This window comes from Phyllobates terribilis, unplaced genomic scaffold (assembly GCF_046119375.1).
Source record: "Phyllobates terribilis strain yellow unplaced genomic scaffold, ASM4611937v1 Scaffold_5__5_contigs__length_657084704, whole genome shotgun sequence".
NCBI lineage: Eukaryota > Metazoa > Chordata > Amphibia > Anura > Dendrobatidae > Phyllobates > Phyllobates terribilis.
Window position 1 is genome coordinate 161400261 of NW_027362765.1, and position 18239 is coordinate 161418499.

The window sequence follows — 18239 nt, forward strand, 5'->3', positions numbered from 1 at the left end:
TCTAGGAGTGGTACTGTCGCAAGAGGTGAACGGGGATGAACATCCGGTCACCTACTTGAGCAGGAAACTTACCCCAGTAGAGAAAAGTTATAGCATAGTGGAGAAGGAGTGCATGGCCATTAAGTGAGCCTTGGCGTCCCTATGTTATTATTTGCGACAGTTTCGCTTAGTTACAGACCATTAACCCTTGCTGAACCCTAATGTCATCATTGTCGCCTGGTCTCCCTGCGATCAGCGAGACCAAGTGAGTCTGAGGTGAGTCTGATGACAGTTGTAATCATCAACCACCATCTGTGTATAGCGCTAACTACAACTGTCATCATTGCCGCCTGGTTGCCCGGCGATCAGCAAGATCAGGCGAGTCTGATGATTGCTACAGTCAGTGGCCGTGGCTGCCGTCTTTGTCTAGAGTGTATTAAATAAATATTTTTTTTAAAAAAATGGTGTGGGGTCCCCCATCATTTTCTTAACCAGCTGAGGGAAAGCTGACAGCTGGGGGCTGATTTTAATATTCTGGGAAGGGGCCAATAGCCCTAAAGGTTCCCAGGCTACTCATAACAGCTCACAGGTATTTGCTTAGCCCTTACTGTTTAGTAAAAGGTGGACCCACCAAAAAAAGAAATGATGTGGGGTCCCCCTAACATTACTAACCAGCAAAGTCTAAACAGACAGCTGTGCGCTGATATTAATAGCCTGGGAAAGGGCCAACACAAGACTTCCAATTACAAAGGGTATGAGGCCATCTCCAAAGACCTTGGTATCCCAGTTTCAACACTGCACAATGTTATTAAAAAGTTAAACCAAGCAGAGCTTTAATGGCAAAGGCCAAGTAAGAAACCATTGCTGGAGAAAAGACATAAAAAGGAACGACTGATCTTTTCCAAGATACCTTGACAACCCACTATCCTTTGGGGAAACTGTTCTGTGGACAGATGAAATAAAAATAGAGCTCTTTGGCAATGCAAAGCAACAATTTGTTTACAGAAAGCGCAATGAAGCTTATAAGGAAAAGAACACCTTACCAACAGTTAAGCATAGTGGGGTTGCTTTGCTGCATCTGATACTGGGGGCCTTGACCATATCACATGAATCATGAATTCAGGGAATTATCAAGAGATTTTAGAGAGAAATGTCCTACCCAGTGTAAAAAAAACTTGGTTTTAGTCAAAGATCATGGGTCCTCCAGCAAGACAATGATCCAAAGCACACATCCAAAAGTACACAGGAATGGTTGAAAAAGAAAAAATGGACAGTTTTAAAATGGACAGCAATTAGTCCTCAACTGAATCCCATTGAAAATCTTTGTGGTGAGCTGAAATCTGCCATTTGGAAAAAGAACCCTGAAAACATTCAAGAGCTTGAACAAATTGAAAAGGAAGAGTGTGAGAAAATTTTAGCTGAGAAGTGCAAGAAGCTTATAGATGGCTACAAGAAACATTTGGAGACGGTCAGCAATGCCAAACAGTATGCAACCAAGTATTAATTAGAGGTGTCTTTTTTGCTGCACATGCTGTTTATTCTGTTTTTATTTTGTTTTTCAACTTCCATGTTGAAATTTTAATGTTTTATACCACTAATTAAAAAATCCTGAGGATATAACTTTGGCTATTTCTGAAGATATTGCACAGTTTATGAAAAAAATGAAGGGGTGCCAATAATGGTGAGATGCACTATATGTATGCAGCATGTGTCTGTAGGCATGAATGTATGCAAAACAAACTATCAGACAGAACATAGGTGCCCCAATACAATTTGTGGAGTCATTATGTATAGTATAAAATCAGTAATGGCACTATGGGGGTCTGGATAAATAACTTAAAGAATGGATATAGATCAAATAAAAAGGAAAGGAATCCAGCCCAAGGAACAGGTGTCACGGTGGTAACTCGCATACCTCATTAACGTCCCCCTATTCACTATGCGGTTTCTCCCAGCGTCAGGCTGTTCCTCTAGTCTGCCTCATGCTGCACTGCTGCTTTACTTGTGACATTCATTTAACCTAAGGTGGGAGTGGCCGGTCTCTGCAGGAATTTGACCCTGTTAAGTCCTGCAGCGATTAGTTTCCCTGGCGTATGCTGTGCTAACAGGGCCAAACTAATCCTCACCACCAGAGGTTCTAGCGAAAACCAGGTAGTTGCTTAGTCATGCCCCTCTAGGGTAAGCCTGGTCCATTGCGCAGTGGGTCCACACCCACCAGCATTACATTACGTTCGGTCATGGACCCTGCTGACAAGTCTGGATCCAGGGATAACAAGACGACAGTACAAGGATGTCCACTCTCAGCGTGAGCGTCAGGACCAGCTGATGCAGGCCATCAATGTGGTGGCAACCCAGCTGCAATATCTGTCCACTGCTATGTCTGCCCTTTCCTCCACTACTACCATGTCCAGTGTCCAGCCAGCCCCACTACAGTCAGCCTCTACTAGGGATCTGGCTTGTGCTCCAGTTTCTGGTAGAACTGCTAAGCTCCAGCTTCCACTTACGTTCCGGTTTAATGGAGACCCTAAGGAGAGCTGTTGATTCATTAATCAGTGTAAGGCCACGGCCCCACTATTAGTATTTTGTCATTATTCGGTCAGTATTTTTTCTCAGGCGTGAGACAAAACCAGGAGTGCGTGATAAATGCAGAATTGGTGCACTTTTTTATATTATACCTTTTCTCTGATTGTTCCTCACCTGGTTTTGGCTCCCACTCCTGAGAAAAAATACTGACTGAATACTGACCAAATACTGATAGTGAGGCTGTGACCTTAGGTTCACTTCATACTCCACACTCACCGCTTCCCTTCAAACTAGACTAAGATAGTATTTATGGTCTCTTTGCTGTCTGAACAAGCCCTGGCCTGAGCAAACCCTATTTGGGAGCGTGGTGGTCCGGAGACCCACGATGTGGAGAAGTTCCTGTAGATATTCCATGCAATTATTGAGGTTTCAGGCCATACTTCCTTTCCTGCCTCGTCTCTGTTGAATCCAAGGCAGAGCACAGATACCGTGTCCCAGTATGCCTTACACTTCGTACCTTGGCGATGGTGTTGGAACGAAGAAGGTCTGGTAGCGACCTTCTGGCAGGGCCTGTCCGGTCAAATTAAGGTTAAGCCGGCTGGATGCCATTACACACCCGGTCACCAGACTCGATCTCCGCTTCCATGAGCGATCTCTGGAACAAACTTCAGCATCTCCTCATGCCAGAGGACCTCCCAGACTGGCTCCGAACTCCCAGGCTCCTTTGCTAACGCCATTACACCACCAGCTTCTGAACTAGTGCAGATTGAGCAGTCTACACTTTCTGTTCAGGAACGACAGCAGAGATACAGAAAGAACGCCTGTATGTATTGTGGAGGCAAGGGACATTTTGTTCGAAAGTGCCCAGTCAGACTGGGAAACTCCTGCACTTAAGGTTGGCCGGAGAAACAACCTTAAGTGAGAGTATTTGCTCTCAAAGACTAATGTCTGAAGTTACCTTGACTTGACAGGAGAGGTCCCTCTCCATCACTGCCCATCTGAATTCCGACTCCACGGGCAACTTCATTCTTCTGGATCTCGTCCATCAACTTCAGCTCCCTACACAATGGCTGGATTATCTCCTGACTGTTACCTCCATTGACGGACAACTCCTGGCTGAACCCATTCAATTCAGTACAATATCAGTTATGCTAAGGATCTGTGCATTGCATACAGAGAAGATCACCTATGTGTTGTCCAGATCGGTGAATTCTGTGCTCCTGGGTCTTCCATGGCTGTGTCTACACGTGCCGGTTATTGACTGTTTTTCCAGTCAGGTAATTTATTGGGGATTGCACTGTGCTTCCAACTGACTAGCCAACGTCATGCCAAATACTACGCCTCCTTTCTCTTCAAACACCCATGTATAGACTATCGAAGTCTTAACAATTTCACGATTAAGAACAAGTATCCTTTGCCTTTGTTTTCTGAGCTTTTTGGCAGAATCCGGGGAGCTAAGATCTTCTCTAATTGGGATCTTGGAGGGGCTTACAACTTGATTCATATCCATAAGGGTGAAGAATGGAAGACAGCTTTTAATACTCATGATGGTCATTACGAGTATCTCATCATTTCCTGTGGGTTGTGCAATGCACCCGCCGTGTTTCAGGAGTTCGTTAATGATATCTTCCGGGACCTTCTCTATGTTTCCGTGGTTGTATACACGGATGATATCCTGATAGTCTCTCTTGATCTTCCTTCCCACAGAGAACAAGTCCGTCAAGTTCTGCAGCGCTCCTGGAAAAACAACTTGTTTACCAAATTGTCCAAATGTGTGTATGAAAAAATCTCCTTGTCCTTCCTCGGCTACATTGTCTCAAACCAAGGTCTCGAAATGGATCCTGGGAAGGTTTCTGATCTTCTCCTCCGAGTACAGACCAATGTACTCTTCCATTGCAGACCAATGTGCAAGTGGAATGGGTAAATCAGATCCTTGAGAGCTATTTTCGTTACTTCATCTCTGCCTGTTAGGATGACTAAATGCAACTACTCCAATGTGCAGAATTTTCCTACAATAGCCACGTTGGGGAGTCTTGCGAAGCAACTCATTCTTCATGGCATACTCCCTGCATCCTCAAGTACCCTCTCTTATGTCTGCTTCCTCCGGAGTACCAGCTGTTAATTCATCTGATGGTGACTTACTTCAGATCTTGTGGCAAACCCAGTCGTCCCACCTTAAGGTCATGTTCTGGCTGAAGACACATGTGGACAAGAGGAGAAGTTCTCCACCACTGTATCACCCTGGAGATAAAGTCTGATTATTCCCTCAGAATATTAGGCTGAAGGTGCCTTCATACAAGTTTTTTCCTCGGTACCTTGGACCATTCAGGATTTTCAGGCAATTCAACCCAGTGTCCCATAAGTTTCAGCTTCCGCCCAATCTTTGGATCCTTAATGTCTTTCACGGCTTGCTCTTCAAAAAAAGTCCTGAATCGACTTTCCAAGGTCCGTACTCCTGCCCCTACATCCGTTGCTGGATGCCCTTCAGAGGTATTTGAGGTAAAGGACATTTTGCACTCTAAGGCTATGTTCACACATTGCGTTTTTTCAGTACTTTTTATGCAAATTTTCAGCTGTGTTTTACAGTACCAGCAAAGTCTATGAGATTTCAGAAATCTTATGCACACACCTTGGTTTTTGTTTGATCAGTATTTTGTGCTTTGCATGTTTTTTTTGCAGAATAGAGCATATCAGGTTTTGCTGTGTTTTTAGTGAAAAAAAGCAAGTACAACAGTATGTGAAAATGATTTCATTTTGTGATTTTACCATCTTGTCTTGGTCACCTGAGAGGGCAGTTTGCATTATAACAGTTTAATTAAATTAGTGATGTATACACAGTAAACATTGGCTGAGCTAGATGTGAGATTGAACAATACCTGTGGCCCAGGGAAGTTTGAAATTGAACAATGCCTGAGCAACTGAATGGAAGATCATAATGTAAAAAATAATTAGTGTCCTACAAACTCAATGCACTGCCAATGTTGCTTAGTCACACCCCTTTAGGGTAAGCCCAGTCCGTGGCCAGCGTTACAACAGGTTCTTCTTTAATCAGATAAAGAATATGTGTCTTTATTCAGAAATGAGTTAAAGTGGGTATGACATGAATGAGAAGTATGTTCCTATACTATTGCTCTTTCTATCTTTTCATGTGTTAATTTTCCTAGATAAAATCAACTGATGACTCTGGGGAACATCTTTTTCTGATGCCCTCCATGTGACACATCATCACTGGCCAACACGGCAACCAACGCAAGTCACCCAACTCACTTTCGGTATGGCAACCAGAAGTGACGTCAAGAAAGCTCGTGACTTAAACCGGAGCTATGTACTCCACCTTAGAGCCTTACCTGCAGTGATGCTGTCGCATTTCTGTTTCACTCTTCAATATAATTAATTATATTTATTCCAGCTACTTTGGTTAGCCTTTATTTTTTTACCGAAATACCCACAACTTACCCCTTTACACTGGCCATATATTCTATATATCTTTGTTCTTGCTTTATATCTTTCCACTTGTATCATATTTAATTTGATATCCTGATTATAAATTTCTACAATTGTATGTTTATGTACATATATATAATTGTCATATTTTCATTTTTTTTTTCACTCTTAAATTATATCCATTTTTTCGGTATATCTCAATTTTCATCCTATACTGTATATTACTACATGTGGGATTAAGCATGATTATTAGTGATGGGTGAGCACTAAAATGCTCACGTGCTCGTTGCTCGGGTCGAGCACATTGGAGTACTCAGGTGCTTGACCCGAGCAACGAGCCCAATGTAAGTCTATGGGAAACTCGAGCATTTTTCAGGCGGCTCCCCCCGGCGGTCTGCAGAGGGCCTAAAAATTGCCCAAATCAATGGGAACAGTGCTCAAATGGCATGGGAACAGCATAAGGAAGACCCCTGGAAGCATTTCTGACTCCCAGGTCACTGCTGTCAACAATGTTGTCAGAGGTATTACGCCACTTTTACAGACTCACAATAAAACATACAAAAACAAAACCAAAATGGATTTTCCTGGGAAATATGTTAAGGAACATCCTTTCCAGGGCAATGACTTATATATAAGGCAAAATAAATAACCAAAAACAAAAATACTCCACAACACCATAGGCTATGTTCACACGTAGCGTTTTTGATGCATTTTTGCACTTTTGTATTGCTTTCAACCGTGATAAATGCATTCAACGGGAAATGTCATTTTAACACTTCACAACCTTATCTGGCTATGTGGTGTGTGAGACATGATCAGACATATCCTGTTTCATTTATGAAGGAGGGACTCCGAAAGTCACAAAGCCTATTTTTATAGGGCCATCAGGCGGCCTTTACTATTCTTAAAGGGCCAGCAGTCGGGCCTCACTATTCTTAGAGAGCCATCAGCCGGCTATGCTTTTTTGTTCCCATTACTAAAGAGTGGGTCTCCTATACTGTTATTGAGCATGCAGTGAGTGGCAGGGCTGCTCAAAATTTGGACGCACCCCAATACCCCTTTGAAAATTTGGACGCAGCCCAATACCCCTTTGAAAAGACTTAGAGGAGGGCCTCCTTAAAATTATGTTCCCATTACCCCAATACCCCTTTGAAAATTTGGACGCAGCCCAATACCCCTTTGAAGAGACTTAGAGGAGGGCCTCCTGAAAATAATGTTCCCATTATTAGGAAGTGGGTCTCACATACTGTTTGCCTATGCAGTGAATGCAAGGGTTGCCAAAAATTTGGAGGCACTCCAATGCCCCTTGGAAGAGACGTGGAGGTCAGAGGGCCTCCTGAAAACAATGTTCCCATTATTAGGAAGTGGGTCTCCCATTGTGTTTGCCTATGCAGTGAATGCAAGGGCTGAAAAAAAAATTTGGAGGCACTTCAATGCCCCTTGGAAGGAACGTAGAAGGAATCATGAAAAAATGTCCCCTTTATTAGGAAGGGGGTCTCCCATAGTGTTGGCCAATGCAGGGAATGCAAGGGCTGACAAAAATTTAGGAGGCACTCCAATGCTCCTTGGAAGAGATGTAGAGGACCTCATGAAAAAATATTCCCATTATTAGGAAGTGGGTCTCCCATAGTGTTGGTCTATGCAGTGAATTCAAGGGCTGCCAAAAATTGGGAGGCTCTCCAATGCCCCTTGGAAAAGACATGGAGGAGGGCCTCATGAAAAAATGTTCCCATTAGAAAGGAGCCGGTCTCCTATACTTGTAATGCCCATGCACTAAGTGTATGGCCTGACAAACATTTACCCCTAGAGAGTATACATGAACATACTGTATAAAAAATTTTTTTTACGGCCATCATAAATACCCTTTAAAAAAATTACGTAGGTGTTGCATCACAGACCACGGTCACCCTGGTGATATGGTGGTGAAGGATGAGGATGAGGAGAAGGAGGAGGACAAGAGCAAATAGCCAAAATCAGGAAGCGTATACCCATGTGTGGGTGTGAAAAGGTGCATGGGAATACACTTCCCTAAAAAAGACCCTGGATTTGAGTTTATGTTACGCTGCTATCATTCGGTGGTGTGGAGAAGTCTGGCCCAATCCAGCCCTTGTTCATTTTTATACGAGTCACCCTGTCAGCATTATAATTCCACCAACGGCATTAAAAACACGCTATTATAAAACGCTAGCGGCAGGGCAGGCCAGGACCTCCAAGGCGTAGAGAGCCAGTTCATTCCACATATCCAGCTTGGATACCCAATAATTATAAGGCACAGAGGAATCACGGACGACGTTGGTACAGTCGGCAAGGTACTCTCTCAGCATCTTCCCAAACTTTGCACTCCTTGTTAGATTACCACGCGCCTCTGGGCCTGTGCGATGGGAGGGGCTGAGAAAATTCTCCCAGAACTTTGACAGTGTTCCCCTGCCTCTGCTGGATTGGAGTTGTGTCTCTCTCGCCCGTAGTCCTTGGATGTTCAACGAACTGTGAAATCTGCCGCCAGCATTTTCAGATGGGAATTTTTTTAATAGTTCCGCAATAAGGGCCTTCTGGAACTGCCCCATTTTTGTAGACCTGTCCACCTCAGAAATAAGAGATAGAAAGTTCTCCTTGTAGCGTGGGTCTAGAAGTGTCACCAACCAGTAATGACTGTCACCCAAAATTTTGAGAACGCTAGGGTCATGGGAAAGGCAGCATAGCATAAATCAGCCATGCATGTCAGACAGCTAACAGCCAAGACTTCCGTGTCCTCACCAAGAGGACGACTGACCATGCTCTCCTCTCTGTCCTCAGGCCATTCACGCTGAACAGATGGTATGACGGTTGTGAAGGTAGTATCGTCTATAGCGCATGAAACTAGCTCCTGTTCTTCCTCCTCCTCTTCCTCACTGTCACCCAATCCACGTTGGGATGAGATGAGGCTGGGCTGTGTGTAATCACCCTGTATGGTTCCTTGCTCCATCTCATCGTGTCCCGTCTGCAATGCATCCTCTTTGATTGTGAGCAGAGAGTGTTTCAAAAGACAGAGAAGTGAGATGGTGATGCTAATTATGGCGTCATCACCGCTCACCATCTTGGTGGAGTCCTCAAATTTTTGGAGGATGGTACATATGTCTGACATCCATGTCCACTCCTGAAGTCTTATGTGTGAAGTCTGAACTGAATATCGATAGCCTTGTTGATGCTGGAACTCAACAACTGCCCTCTTCTGCTCACAAATCCTTCCCAACATCTGCAGTGTAGAGTTCCAACGTGTGGGGACATCACACACCAGTCTGTGAGCCGGAAGCTGCGAACGCTACTGAAACACATCAAGGGTGGCGGAAGCTGTAGGTGACTTTCTAAAATGGGCACACAGGCGGCGTACTTTAACAAGCAGATCCGGCAGCTCCGGGTAGGATTTGAGAAACCGCTGAACCACAAGGTTAAGCACATGGGCCAGACATGGTATGTGTGTGAGCTCGCCTCAGAGCAGCCACCAGATTCTGGCCATTGTCACACACGACCATGCCTGGCTTTAGGTTCAGCGGTGTGAACCACAGATCTGCTTGCTTTTTGAGAGCTGTCCACAACTCTTCAGCATTGTGTGGTTAGTCACTTAAGCATATTAGCTTCAGCACAGCCTGTTGGCGCTTGGCCGAGCCAGTACTGTAGTGCTTCCAGCTTGTGACTGATGTGGTCATTTTGGAGATGGAGGCTGAAGAGGAGGAGGCTGAGGAGGATGAGGTGCAGGAGCTGTAGACTGTGGGGGCATCCCTGATTGACCCGCAATCCTTGGCGTCGGGAGGACGTGTTACGTCCCAAGGTCCGACTGGGTCCCGGCTTCCACTATGTTAACCCAGTGTGCCTTCAGCGAGATGTACCGTTCCTGCCCACAAGCACTTGTCCATGTGTCCGTGGTTAGGTGGACTTTCCTGGTAACTGCGTTGTTGAGGGCACGGCTAATGTTTTGGGACATGTGCTTGTGTAATGCGGGGACGGCACACCGGGAGAAATAGTGGCGGCTGGGGACCAAGTACCGAGAGACGGCCGCCGCCATCAGGATGCGGAATGCTTCCGTCTCCATGAGCCTAAAAAGTAATATTTCGAGCGCAAGCAGTCTCGAAATGTGGGAATTTAGTAGTGTGGCCGGTGGATCCTGGGGTTCGGCCCGCAATGTCGGGTGCTTTGCTGCCATGTGCCTGATCATTCTGGTGGTGGTCAGGCTGGTAGTTTTGCCATCCCTGCTGATGCCGGCCTGGCAGGTGGTGCAAATGGCCTTTTTGGGGTTATCGGCAGAGTCTTTAAAAAACAACCAGACTCGGGAAGACCTAACAGTTGTACTGGCAACTTCCTTTGTGTTGGTGTTACGGGGAATGGTAGCCTGCCTTCTGTCTGTGGCCACAACACTGCTTCTTCCTGCCTATTGGAGTGCTCTGCCTCCCTCCCCCTAGGTGCTGCTGTCCTTGCTCTGCATGTCCTACTGCCAGGTTGGGTCAGTTACTATATCATCCACCACCTCGTCTTCCACTTCCGCACCCTGGTCCTCTTCCTGACTTTCTGGCAATTGTGTCTCATCATCGTCCACCTCTTGTGACACTTTCCCACCATTGCCTTCGTGTGACCATGGCTGCTCAAATATTTGGGCATCGCTACATGCAATCTCCTCTTGCCCCACTTCAAGTGAACAAGGCGAGAGGCCCGAATCTATAAATGGAAAAGTGAACAGCTCTTCGGAGTGTCCAAGTGTGGGATCAGTTGTCTCCGTGCACTCGGCATGGTGGGAGGAAGGAGGATGAGAGTGAGGAATATGCAGTCCAGACTCACGGCTACTGAGACTTGACAATGTGGAAGACAGGGTGGTGGTAGTGGCAAAGTGATTGGAAGCATTATCCGCTATCCAATCAACAACCTTTTGACACTGCTCTGGGTTCAATAGTGGTGTGCTGCGGTCCCCTAGGAATTTGGACATGAAGGTCGGCGGAGAAGATGTGGGTGTTTGTTGTGGCACAATTTCAGCTTGCCCTCGGCCTCTACATGCACCATCACCATCACATCCAGTTCCCTGTCCATTGCCATGCGCCTTGCCCATTTTAAATGGAGGACAATATCTTCCATGCTCACTACAAATGACTGAATTTGGAGTGAAGTTATATGTGATCCGTGTGACAGACAAACCACTGTTTTAAATACCTGGCCTGTAGGTAACTATTTTTAACAGCGCCAACCTCTTGTCAATCAGTTCACTGACACACTGCAACAAAAATTAAATGAAGGCCAGAAATGGCAATATTTTCAGCGCAATTATATAAGATCCATGTGACGGACAAACCACAGTTTTAAATACTTGGCCTGTAGATAACTATTTTTAACAGTAAACTGGTGTCAATAGCTTCACTGACACACTGCAACAACATTTTAATGGAGGTCAGAAATGGCAATATTTTCAGCTCAATAATCTGTAATCCGTGTGATGGAGAAACCACAGTTTCTTAAATACCTGGCCTGTAGGTAATTATTTTTAACAGCAAACTGGTGTCAATAGCTTCACTGACACACTGCAACAAAATTTTATGTGATCCGCAATTATATGTGATCCGTGTGACGAACAAACCACAGTTTTAAGTAGCTGTATTTTTAGAGCTGTAATATGGAAAGGACCTGGCTGTATTCTGCAGTGCCAACAAGCAAATGGCGCAGATAAACGGTGTTCTCTGGATTGCTTTTTAAGCAAATAATGAGGATTAAGATCCAAAAAAAATTATTCCTGGCCCCTGAGACCTGGGCCTATGTCTAGAAATGTCTAACAGGAGCAGTAGCAGACAGAACTGGAATGGGGCCTTTTGTGCTATATGCACTGCAGTCTGCTATATACACTGCCTGCCTATATACACTGCCTGCCTGATATCTCTGCAGATGGATTAGTCCTCAGAAGGACTGTTTGTTGAGATGGATATGTGTAATATACTTCTGTTCTACCTACACTACCTAATAAACAAGCAAATCTCTCCCTACACTGTCTGATTCTGGAGTGACTGTGACGAGCATGGCAGCGTCAGATCTGATATAGACCTGATGACGCTGTGCGGCCAGCCAATCACTGTAATGCCACAACCAACATGGCTGCGGCATTACTATGAGTGGCAGGCAATGCCTGTATGTTCATTGGCTTTGTAAAGAGTGCCAAACGCAGGGAGGGGACCCGAGCATCCGCTTGAGCATCTCGCAAGTACTCAGCGAGCTCCGAGCATCTGAAGTACTGAGATGCTCGGGCGAGTACTGAGTACTTGCGAGTATGCTTGCTCATCACTAATGATTATACTTGGTGTATACCTATGTATGATAATTTCTGACCGTTTGTCATTTTTTTTGTTATTTTTGTATAGTGCATGTTTGAGAAAGGTCTGATTGACTGAAACGTCACATATTTGCACAATACTGTACTGTACACAATAAAATCAAGATATCCTTTGATTTTGGAGTGCCGGATTCTTTTCTATATTCACTACGGGGTTGGACCCTGTCCGAGCACCCTCTGGGCTTTGGAGTACCGTACTTACCTATCGTAACATGTGTTGGTTCGTAATATGGACTCTAAAATGCAGTCTAACTTCAATTTCAAGGTAGAATTCAATGAGGCATCTTCAGTATCTTCTATGCTGTGTAACATAGCTACTAATGTGTTAAAACTTTGCAGAAAATGAAGGCATTAGTGAGATGCTGTAGTGTAATTTAAGGAATCAGCAGGCAGCAGGGGTTGTCACAGTAGGTGCCCTGAGTGTTTTATAAATGGATCTGAGCTTGCTTTTATTTCAGTATATTTTGCAGAATTTATTTATGTTATGCATTTTATTGTTGATTATTTAATCAAATCCTTGCACATATTCAATATTTTTGGCTTTAGAAAAAATATTAAGCAAGACTGCAGATAAACAAAATATGTTATAAACTGTAAATTTGGCTCATGTACCATTAATAAAACCCATAAACATGACTGTCTCAATGTGGTAATCAAAGGTTTTTTTTATGCCTTAAAGGGGATGTCCACTACTAGGACAACCCATTCTTGATTTAAATGTTTGGTCCAGATAAAATAAAAAAGCCTATACACACACTCCCGTGCCAGCGACGTTTCAGCGGCACTCGCGGACCCAAGGCTCTCACTTGAGCCCGGCGCCCAATCAGCGCTGGCGTCACTGTCCCCGCCTTCGGACGTTTTGAACATGAAGAGGAAGTCCGGGCTGCAGATGATTTCTGGCTTCCTCTTCATGTTTAATTTAATAAGAAGGCACGCACAGTGATGCCAGCGCTGATTGGATGCCGGGCACCATGTGTCATTCTACCGCACGACAGCCCCGGGACCGTGAGTACCGACACAGCTGGAATGGCGCCAGCACTAGAGGTGAGTATAGTTTTTTTTATTTTATCGGTGCCAAATATTTAGATCAGGAGTGAGGAACCTTCTTTTTGCCAATAACCATTTGGATATTTAAGCCATTCTTCGGAGGCCGTACAAATTGATCGCTAACTCCGCCCACAAAATAGGTCCTGACCCTGGCACTGGTGTCAGGACGTAATTTTTCATTGTATGCGTCTCAGCATTCAGTAATGAACACTGTAGTGACTGAATGATACCACATACAAGAATAAAATACTACCACACTATGGCCGGACCACATAATACCACCACATAGTGACCGAATAATACCACATACAGGGACAAATACTACCACACTATGACCAGATCACATATTACCATCACATAGTGACTGAATACTACAATAGTGATCATTAATAAAAAAACACAATACTAATATTACCATAAGTGCCATTATACACAGGAGCTCTGTACATAGTATACAGTGAATAGTGTCAGTCCACAGGTAATACAGGAATCACCGGTGACATTATACACAGGAACTCTGTACATAGTATGCAGTGTATAGTGTCAGTGTATAGATAATACACTGACTCGCCAGTGATGTCTCTAGTTGAAGTCCTTCATCTTCTCTTTTATTCTTCATCCATTGCAAAACACAATTACTCCTTCCAGCCAGGACTTTTCTCTGCAGAAAATAACACAGTTATCTAGAGCTTCCAGAGCACATTCCCTAATTTTTCCCCAACTTCTACACTACACCAATTGAAGAGAAAAAGCGACATAGTGCCGCCCTGCACAGTTACAGGACCCCCTCAGTGAAAACAGTATCCTGAAAAATAAAATACATCACAATAGTAATAATATCCCTTAATTAGCCCCTATAGTAATAATGTTCCACATCCTAGCACCTTTCTGTAATAACGTCCCCCATGTGCCATTCCTAGCCCCCTGTGTTCTCCCATTCCTGGTCCCATATGTCTCCATCCTGCCCCCATGTGCCTCCATTCTGACCCCATGTGTCTCCATTCTGACCCCATGTCTCTCCCATTATGCCCCATGTTTCTCCATTCTTCCCCATGTCATCTCCATTCTACCCCATGTCTCCATTCTGGCCCCATGGCTCCATTCTGCCCCATGTCATCTTCCATTCTGCCCTCATGTCTCCATTCTGCACCCATGTAATCTCCCATTTTGCCCCTATGGCATCTACCATTCTGCCCCCGTGTCTCCATTCTGCCCCATGTCTCCTTTCTACCCCATGTCTGCATTCTACCACCAAGTCATCTCCCATTCTGCCCCATGTCTCCATTCTGCTCCTATGTCTACATTCTGCCCCATGCCTCTATTCTGCCCCCATATCATCTCCCATTCTGCCCCCATGACTCCATTATACCCCCATGTCATCTCCCATTCTGCTCCATGTCTTTATTCTGCCCCATGTCTCCATTCTGCCCCCATGTCTCTATTCTGCCCCATGTCATCTCCCATTCTGCCCACATGTCTTCATTCTGCCCCCATGTCATTTCCCATTCTGCTCCATGTCTTTATTCTGTTCCCATTTCTCCATTCTGCCCTCATGTCTCTCCATTCTGCCCCACGTCTTCTCCATTCTGCCTCATGCCATCTCCATTATACACCCCCATGTCATCTCCATTCTGCCCTCATGTCTCTCCATTATGCCCCATGTCATCTCCAATTCTGCCCCTATGTCTCTCCGTTCTGCCCCATGCCTCCTTTCTGCCCCATGTCTCCATTCTGCACCCATGTCATCTCCCATTCTGCCCCCATGTCATCTCCAATTCTGCCACATGTCATCTCCAATTCTGCCACATGTCATCTCCAATTCTGCCACATGTCATCTTCCATTCTGCCCCATGTCTCCATTCTGCCCCATGTCTCCATTATGCCACTGTGGCACCCTGCTACCACAGGTACCACAGGACCCAAAAGGGTGCATGGACGGACTTCTCCACAAGAGGCCCTCATTACATAACAGACACCTCCACCCTTCCACCTCATACTACCAGAGGGAGCCCTGTTAGGGATATATATACTGGAGGGTGGAATTAGGCAGTCAGTATGTGTGTGCTGGCACAGAGATCAGTGAAGAAGCAGCATGTGAGCTGCTATGTTGAGGGCCAGCCAGGGCCTAAAGCACGTGCTGAAGCCCTGGGGGCCTAGAGCGGGGCAGGAGGCAAGGAGAAGAGTGAGAGGAGTTATGGGGGCAGAGGAGCATCTTAGGCTCACCCCAGGACACAAGTCGGACACCGGGTCCGCGCCTACAGGGTCCTCTACGCCCAGAAGGAACAACCGGTATACCAGGAGGATTCTAAACCCCTGGTCAACCTGAAGCTACAATTATCTAAAGAACTAGGAACCACAAAGGCCGCAGTATCCAGGGATAGTGGTAGCCAGAAGAAAGTTCTTACCACCAAGCATACAGGTTAGGAGAGTGAAAGAGTACAGAAGCTAGGCCAAGTTCCCGGCTGGCCAGAAGCTTAGAGAGGGAGAAACGGACCCGGAAGCCTTATACCCGCTCACTGGGGAGAGTCCTGAAGTGCACCCTTCCTACCGAGTACCCTGGACCGTACCTGACTTCCGCACCAGTAAAGGTACTGAAGTGAATCTCCTGTCTCTGTCAGTTACTCCTGCTGCGCCATCTCATCTGCACTACAATGCCCAGCATCACCATCTGCTCCTACACTGCCCTGGGGCTGTGCTCTGCCTGTGGAGAGCCGCACCAACCCAGCTGCCCTAACACCTGCCCTGGAGGTCTGCAGCAGCGCTGGTACCCTTTACCAGAAACCACAGGTGGCGTCACGAGACAAAAACTGTTACCGACCAAAAACCCCTTTTTCAAGAGAGACCCCAGAGTACGGGCCCGGGAGCCGACTGCCGTGACATCCTAAACAAGGTAAAAGGCCCGGGTACCGAGTCCCCTATATCCCCCTGGGTGAGACACTCTCTTCCTGGCGTCACAAACAGGATTTTGTGCCCGTTGCCACCGGGTACTGTGTGCCGTAATTGAACTGTGTTTGTACTGTGGTGAACATCGCTCCATTACCGCGTCGCCGCGCGGGAAGAAGAGGGGCGTAACCGCGGGAACAAGAGAGGCGTGACCGTTGGTAGCGCGCGAAGCTCAAGCCCCGCCTCGCGCTCTGACGCAGCATCAGGAGGCATCGGGTCCTGGAAGGAGACCGTGATCTGTGGAGCTGCGGCCTACCTGATAAAAGTAAAGAAGGTAGGCTACGGTCTACTAGGGGGCGCAACCATGGCCGACGACCAGCAAAACGCCGGAACACCGGTTAATGCTCCCGATGTTCAACTCGCGTCCGACGCTGCTCAGGGCGGAGCGGCCGCCCCACCAGCAGGGGTTGTGGCTCCAGTGATACCCATGGCCCTCCCGTATGTCCACAGGGTGGTGGAGGAGAGCAAACCCTCGCCACCTAGAGCTGATGACCCGGCCGGGCCAGCCTATTGTGGACAGGTGCTTCCCCGGAGGGAGCACCATTATTGAGCTGCTGAAAAGTACTGTACATAGTTACCCATAAGGGTACAAAAATTTGTTTTTGTGAGAACTAAAAATACATGTGTGCATTTAGTTACCCGTGAGGGTATAGAGACTGTAGGTTATGGACGGTGAATAACCAAAGAACTGTCCGTTGTAAACAGTTGCAGTTATTAAAGTGGCCCCTATTGGTTTTGTATTAAGAGACCACTGAACAAAAACCCGTTTGGCGTGGCTGAAGACGTGGTCCAACACCTGGATCACTTATGCCCTGTAGCCACGCCCAGGGCCTACGTTGAGGGTTTTCGGACGGGTCCCTCATGCTATTCATGTTGCACCTTCACCAGTGAGATGAACACCTGGTTATGGGACTCACTGTAACTTTGATATGTGTTATTTTTATTGTAATTGTTGTTGTTACTTGTTTTACAGAAATGCTTCAGTCCGGGAGTACTGAGTTGTACTAGGGGGAATGTGGCACCCTGCTATCACAGGTACCACAGGACCCAAAAGGGTGCATGGACGGACTTCTCCACAAGAGGCCCTCATTACATAACAGACACCTCCACTCTTCCACCTCATACCACCAGAGGGAGCCCTGTTAAGGATATATGACGCGCCCCCTGGGCCTGTGTTGTGCGTGCGGGGAATACCCGGAGCCGGATCGCTGGGGGTTGTAGTCTCCGTGGCGGTGACCCGGTCCGTGCCCAGGGTGGTCAAATCAGTGGCAGTCTTTTTAGTGTGATAAGGTCCGACAACGCCACCCGTGGATTGCGGTCAATGGGGACCGCCGCTGCAAGGCAGACCGCTGAGGCTGGTGTTATGTGTGCAGCTAAGAATGGGATGACTCCCCACGGGAGGAGTACAGCCTCAGGGCAGTTAGCGTGGATGGTGGGGGTGATAGTGCAGATAGTCCCAATACCAACAGTGCCGGAGGAGCAAGAAGTCACAGACAACGTGTTGCAATCCAATGTCCTTTACTCACAGTTTGTATTCTCCAGGTCACCCTCGCGAAGCAGTGACCACCCAAGCCGTGCTGCGTCCACCAGGCAAGGGACTCGGTCAACTCCCAGGTCTTTCTGGAGTATGTCTCAAAGCTCCCTTCCGTCCTTTCTCTGGCTCGTGCCCCACCAGTGACCAAGCTTATGTCCAGCTCCCGCGGGCCTTCTCTTGGGAGGGCTACGTGCCCACGTCCCTGACCCTCTATGGTATGCCTTCCTAGCAAGGTGTAGCGAGGGGTCGCACCAAGGGCTGGTCACGACCTCTGGTTCTTGGCTGAAGATGATTCGCTTCCACCAATTTGGGATCCGGTACCCTGTTCTGCCAACCCGTCACCCGCAGTCTCCTGGGTCCTTAGGGTTCTCTCTTCCTTCTCGTTCCTGAGCCTTTCTGTTTCACTTGTTACTTCTGTTCTGGTCTTGTTCC